The sequence below is a fragment of the Lepisosteus oculatus genome, chromosome 14, assembly GCF_040954835.1.
Source record: "Lepisosteus oculatus isolate fLepOcu1 chromosome 14, fLepOcu1.hap2, whole genome shotgun sequence".
Lineage (NCBI taxonomy): Eukaryota > Metazoa > Chordata > Actinopteri > Semionotiformes > Lepisosteidae > Lepisosteus > Lepisosteus oculatus.
Window position 1 is genome coordinate 43,922,677 of NC_090709.1, and position 6,821 is coordinate 43,929,497.

At 45.3% G+C, this 6,821-nt stretch overlaps 1 long non-coding RNA gene across 1 annotated transcript; it reads left to right on the forward strand.

Annotated features, from left to right (window-relative positions):
- The first annotated feature begins 649 nt into the window (after positions 1 to 649).
- Positions 650 to 6,413, forward strand: LOC138243299 (uncharacterized). Its single transcript, XR_011192081.1, has 3 exons — positions 650 to 967; positions 5,204 to 5,488; positions 5,762 to 6,413. It is a non-coding gene; the product is annotated as an uncharacterized lncRNA (long non-coding RNA).
- Positions 6,414 to 6,821: the final 408 nt, after the last annotated feature.

Genomic DNA, 6,821 nt, shown 5'->3' on the forward strand with positions numbered 1-6,821 from the left:
GTTTCTGCGCTGGTGGCACTAAAGACCGAATACAGTAGCTTAATGTTGAGCCAGACCTCTGCTTGCAGCTTTTCTCTCTGGAGCCCGACCTCCACCATTTGGTATCTGTCAGAGAGCACCAGCCCCCTCACTAAGCTAGCCAGAAAGAAGGCGTTCTTGAGTAATTGTTCTGATAGTTATGGTGCATATTTTTCTCTCAACGTCGTCATATGTTCATTGGCACAAACCGGCTACCCCGCACATCTGGAAAAAATGTTGTTTTGTTTTTGACAAGGCTAACGTTTCATCATACTATTATGAGATATCATCAAAAAAGAGCTGTACTGGTGCCTTAGTTTTTAAATATTTTTTATGTTATTTATTTGTGAGGTGCTGACTGGACTCCTTCTGTAATCAATAAACGGTCTTTGTAAAGCCATGTTTGTAGCTTGTATATGCGTATTTTCTCTGATTACTGGTGTCGATTAGGCTACTGGTGAGGTATAGAGCTAGCCCGTTTCAAAACGGTGAAGACGGGCTGGTCCTTGTGTTGGCCGCGTAAGTTTTTATGGCTGTAATAGGTTGGGAACCTCTGTTCTAGCATATAGAAACCTATTGTAAAAATAGAAGAGCGGTCACACCCTGTTGGCATGCAGTGGAGACGTGCGCCATTGCTGGTTGAGACGGGGGAGGTTCCCCGACTCCTCACTGGGTTTCTAGAAAACACCCAAGAAGGAACTGCTTCACAACGGAGTGAGGGGAAAAAAAAGAGAGAATATGAAGAAAGGGAAACGATCGACGGGGCTCAGGAACAGATGCCAAGCTGCAGAGATGCAAAGAGTTCGGGAGCTGCACAAACCAGCCTGCCGGGGTGTCTCTCACTCGTCTGAGTGCTTCTGGGGCTCTCCGAATTGTGGACGGCCCTTCATAACGGCCTTTACACATCTTGTGATGTTTTAACATTGGAGAAACTGTCCCCTCGGGGCAGGTAGGTCACCTTTCCTTTTCTTGGATTTGGTCAGGGTGCGAAGGCCCCAGGCACTTGCACTCCGAAATGTTGCAAAAAGAGGGATGAACGCTGCAGTGGCTTCCGAGATATCTCTTCCGTTGTTCTTGCGCATAACACAGGAGTCCAGGTCGACGGCATGATTTTATGACGAACAGAGCAACGTTTACTTGTAAGGTGGCGCTCGTATCCTTTTTTTATATTAAACAATTAAATTATAAATAATTTACAAATACAACCAGATGATCAGAAACGGGTACAAGAGGAAAAAACAAACATTTAACCGCCAGACGTAATGAAGTAAATTATGTGATCAAGTCACAAAATTAAAGTTAAAAAAATAAGGTCACTTAATAATAGATGTAAGAGCTCGGAGCATTATAGAGCGATCGACGTTTTGTGAGGCCGATCGCCGATTTTATGATCCCTGGGTGTGTGTGGCGTGTCACTATCCAGCCCAAGACGCACAAGATGGTAGAATGGTTTTATTAACAAGACGGACAACGATTGTTGCAAGCAGCTCACATGAAGTGACAAGCAGCAGGTTAACGGTCCTTTTATCTAAGGAAGATGACCATAATCCGAAGAGTATTTTTTTTATTTCTTTCGAGATGGAGGCGTGCTGGTGGCATCCTGCCTGTTACAGCACCTCTGTGTCTTGTTTGTCGTCTTTTCTTTTCTTTCGGTTGGTTTTTCTTTCTTTTCTTTGCTGGCGGGTCGATTTGCGATCACACAACAAGATGGATACTAGGGAGTCGAGATACTACTTTTTGGCTGTTACTCGGACCACTGTTTGCTTCCGGTTGTAATGCAGATAGCTGCAGAGTAAGTGTTTACACACGTGACGCGCTGGGAGCACTGGTGAGGAGGCGGAGGGAGTGTAGAGCATGCAGTATCGTGTGTTTAACTGAGATGTGGCTGCAGGAACAGATAGATAGATAATACTTTATTAATCCCGTAGGGAAATTGATGTGTTACAGCAGTCCAGCCCAAGACAAGCAAAACAGACATCAGAATAGTTATGAAACAAAAGACAAACAAAATAATTAAAAATAAATAAATACATAGGTGTGTGGAAAATGTGCTGATCATAGTCACTGTAAAAACAATAAAATCTGTGCAAAATGTGCATAGGTTTACACAGACTGATTGTCCAAAAAGTACAATGGAGTAAACATGCTGTCCATAGAGGAGCAAATGAAGGGCTAACAGTCCTAGCCTAGGGCAGCGTCATACACCCTGACAGCCGCCGGGAGGAAAGACCTGTGGAAACGTTCCCTTGAACACCGTTGCTGGAGCAGTCTATTGCTAAATGTGCTCCGCTGCCCAGTAACAGTCCCATGAAGCGGATGAGAGTTGTTGTTCATGATGGCTGTGAGCTTGGTCAGCATTCTCCTCTCAGCCACCACCTCCATGGGGTCAAGGCTCATCCCCAACACAGTCCGGCTCTACTAACCGGGGAGAAGCCATCAGTCCCAGAGGAGCTGAGGAGGAAACGCCGAGGCTGCAGGGCCCGGTGCGATGCGAAGAGAAGGAGATTTAAGTCCTATCTTCCTTCGATCATTATGGGAAATGTGAGGTCCTTAGCGAATAATAGGGCGGTGAGGTGGCTCTGTGGCTCAGGATCTGCGGGTAGAAGGTTGCTGGTTCAAATCCCGCGGCTGGCAGAGGAATCCTACTCCTTTGGGCCCCTAAGCAAGGCCCTGAACCCCAACGGCTCCAGGGACGCTGTATAAATAGCTGACCCTGGGCTCTGACCCCCAGCTTCTCTCTCCCTGTCTGTGTGTCTCATGGAGAGCAAGCTGGGGTCTGTGAAAAGATGAATCCCTAATGCAAGTATAGGGCTAATAAAGTGATCTTATCTTATAAGATGGACGCGCTGGGAGCACTGGTGAGGAGGCGGAGGGAGTATAGGGAATGCAGTATCGTGTGTTTGACTGAGATGTGGCTGCAGGAACATACTGTATTCTGGACTTGAAGGCAGACAGAAACGCCACCGAGAGGAAAGGAGGGGGGTCTCGCGGTGCTTGTTCACAACACATGGTGTAATCCTGGACATATTCCTGTAGCCCGGACATTGAACTGATTTGCCATCGGACTGCATCCAAACTATCTTATAATAAAGAATTTTCCCTTTAAAGTGCCCCTTTAAGATGGCAACACCGGCTGAATGATTAGTACAACTAGAAATCCAAATGTCATCCCCCCATTGATTTTTCCAAAACTGAAAATCAGGCTGATCTTTTGGTGACAAGGCGTTTCTTGTAAACAAATAAAAATAAAAGTCTGCTCTCTTCTTTTTTCAAAATGGAAAAATCGCCTTTCTTTTAACTATATTCCTAATACCTCTGGGGTTAATAGAGAAAATAGAAAAAGACACAAACAATATAGAAAAAACTCTTGGGGGGGGGGGAAAGCTACTGAACTGCGAGTTTCAAACCCTTAAAAGTGATAACAACACCACTGTGTTCAGCATTAACCGCGTTCATAACCCCTACAGGGAGATCTCTTGGGCTGGACAGTCACTGGCCACGGATCTCTTTCCCACAGCTGGTCCCTGGTGTGCCTGTCCTCGGCAGACAGATCCTCTGCAATCCTCAGGTCTTTGGCCTTCAGAGACTCGTTCTCTCTGGCCGATCGCCACAGCATGTCCCTCGTCATCCTTCTGATGAATCCTATAATGATGGCTCTGGGCTTTGCAAGTCCACATGTTGGCTCTCCTGACGCGTTGGACTCTGTCAGTAGACGAAATCCTCCTCCTGGACTGGCAGCACTTTAGCAACGATGTCTTCATTTTGTTGCTCTGCACAGCTTTCAGTTACCTCTGTGTCGATGTCTTTTGCAACCTTTGTTATCGTGCCAAGAACATTTACCTGCACGTCTTCCAGCGACAGGTCGCTTTTCCCCTCTCTTGGCTGCTAGAGTCCTTACAGGTGTGACGGGGGGAGACTCCAGTTCCAGCCCCACAATAATAGACCAGATCCCTAACAGAGGCTGTTAAAGAAATGATAGTGAAAGATCTGGAAAACATTACATTTGTCATTAGCATGTCCTGTGGGAAAATTCTTCATCAGAGGAGTAGGACGCAGTCTTGTGCAGATTCAGTGTTTATTGAGATTAATAAGGAAAGCAACATGTGCTGGGTCTGTCCTGCAGAACGGACACGCTCAATGCAAGGGGTATTGAGTTCTTATATACAGCACACAGGCCCAGAAACAAAAGTCATATTCCATACTTTTATCATGTCAAATTGCATTTTTTTACATGTCCATGTAGGGGTGTAACCCTGGTGTCCTGGCCAAGTTTCTCATTGGCCCTTACCAATCATGGCCTCCTAATAATCCCCATCTGTGAACAGGCTTCATCACTCTGCTCTCATACCCACTGAGAGCTGGTGTGTGGTGAGCGGACTGGAGCATCATCCAGGTGTGGCTGCACAGTGGTGGTGGTAGTGGGATTCCCCATTACCTGTAAAGCGCTTTGAGTGGAGTGTCCAGAAAAGCACTATATAAGTGTAGGCAATTATTTTAATTATCATCATCATCATTATTATTATCCCTTTTAACACATGTAGCGGGGCATGTGTTGTTGCAGCCGTTGGTACAAGTCACTTTTGTATGCTCTAACGCATATGTTGAGATAGCCTTTGTTAGCAGATCTTAGGGATCTCACTCGGACTTCTGCAGTATGTTTCGGTAGTGATATTGCAGAGCTGGAAATGTGCAGTGTGAATATTGATCCTGCTTCAGCATGAATGGCAACATTTTGTTTGTAAAGGTTAACATGAAACTGTTTTATCTGTTTATAAACTGTTTTTATTTTGGGAGCTGGAGCCTGTTCTGTCAATCAGTGGGCATAAAGCAGGGTTCACCCTGGACAGAACACACATACCCTGGACAGGTCCATCACACAGGACACACATACCCTGGACAGGTCTATCACACAGGACACATACAGGACACTCACACCAGGGCCAATTTTCCCAGAAGCCAGTTAACCCACCAGCATGTCTTTGGACTGTGGGAGGAAACCCACATGAACATGCAAACTCCACAGAGACAGCACCCCAGGAACTTGCCCCAGGGCCTTAGTGCTGTGAGGCAGCGATGCTAAACACTGTGCCACAGTGCCACCCAATTTTTTTTGTCATTCTAAAGAAATCTTTCAATCTCATCACCTGTTTCAGAAAGATTGAGTTGGATTGTTTTTTCTTCCCAGCTTACTCAGAAGTCCTCACCCTGCAGCCTGGAGCCTCTCTGTCTGTCCCTCTGTTCACCGGAGAGCCAGTGGAGGTGCTGTTTGACCCTGCAGGAGCTGAAGACTCGACCTGAGTGTGTTCTATCCAGAACAGCACAGCCAGCTGTGTCCCCCATTAGAGAGACAGAGTGTCAGTGAGGGACGGCTCTCTGAAACTACGCTCCCTCACTCCAGCTGATCAGGGGAGCTACACAGTGAGGGACCTTCACGGAAACACCATCAGCACTGTGACAGTCACTGTGGGAGGTAAGAGGTTTCCTGACAATTTCAGTTCTCTGTAACATTATAAAGGTGCACTGCTCTTGTCAAAATGGTATGTGTGGTAATGGAAACATAAACTTGTTTCTGAATATTGCGTGAGTGTGAGTGTCCAGTGTGCAGGGACAGTGTGAGAGGCAGCGATCAGAGGTGTGTCCAACATGCGGGGACAGTGTGAGATGGAGAGATCTGGGGCTTCCCCATGACCTTTAGATGATGATTGAAAATGGATAGATTAATACAATCTCTCTATTATTGCAGATCCTGACGGTGGAGGGAATTCTCCAATTCTTTTCCTCCAGCTGATCCCTCCCTTCCTGCTGGTCTTCTTAGCTCTGATCTCTGGGCTCCTGGGCTCCAGGAATCGGTGGTGGAAAGGAAGCACAGCCTCTGGTGTCCATGAACTGAACCGTCCAGTCTGAAGGCAGTGCTGTAGATCAGTATTTTACAGAGCAGTATCAGCTTTGCTGTCTTGCAGAGCTCTATGCGTGGCTTTGAGAGCTGCAGCTGTTTTTCAAAATGTAGACAGACTTTATAAGCTTGATTTTGTACTACAAATTGAGCTGCCTTGATCTTCTATCCACAGATTCAAAGATTTTTCAAAAACTGGACTGGAATCTGGGTTCAAAATGAGATTGAGTGAATTTGGTATGAAGTGCCAAACGGCCCACATTCCTTATTTGTAAGCGTTCTTGGAGCACAAAAAATACAAATGCTGATATCATGAAAAAATGGACTTGGAATCTTTTTCTGGAAGTTTATTATTAGGTGGATGCATGCATGTATTTATTTGTGGTTTAAGTGCAGTTTGTATTCTAGAGCACAATAATTTCAAAGTACTCTTAAATTGTGTAGTAAACATGTTATATGTAGTGTTGTAAGTGCCTTTAATTGTCATTTTTCTCTGTCTATTCTATAATTTATAAATAAACACTTAATGTAAGTACGAAAATTGTCTTTCTTACTGCAAAGACGTTATTTCTCAATTCGAAGTGCTAAATGGATATCTGGCCTGATTGTGGTCTTCAAACATGTAGCTCTGGCGCCCTCTTGTGGGTAATTTGGTGAACTTACGCTTCCCACGCCAAGTTTCGGCCGCTCTTGATTTGAGATGGCGAAGCTCGGCTGTGCGGTATCAATACTGTTAATAATAATAATAAAATAATAATAATAATAATAATAATAATAATAATTGCTTACACTTATATAGCGCTTTTCTGGACACTCCACTCAAAGCGCTTTACAGGTCATGGGGACTCCCCTCCACCACCACCAATGTGCAGCATCCACTTGGATGATGCGACTGCAGCCATAGTGCGCC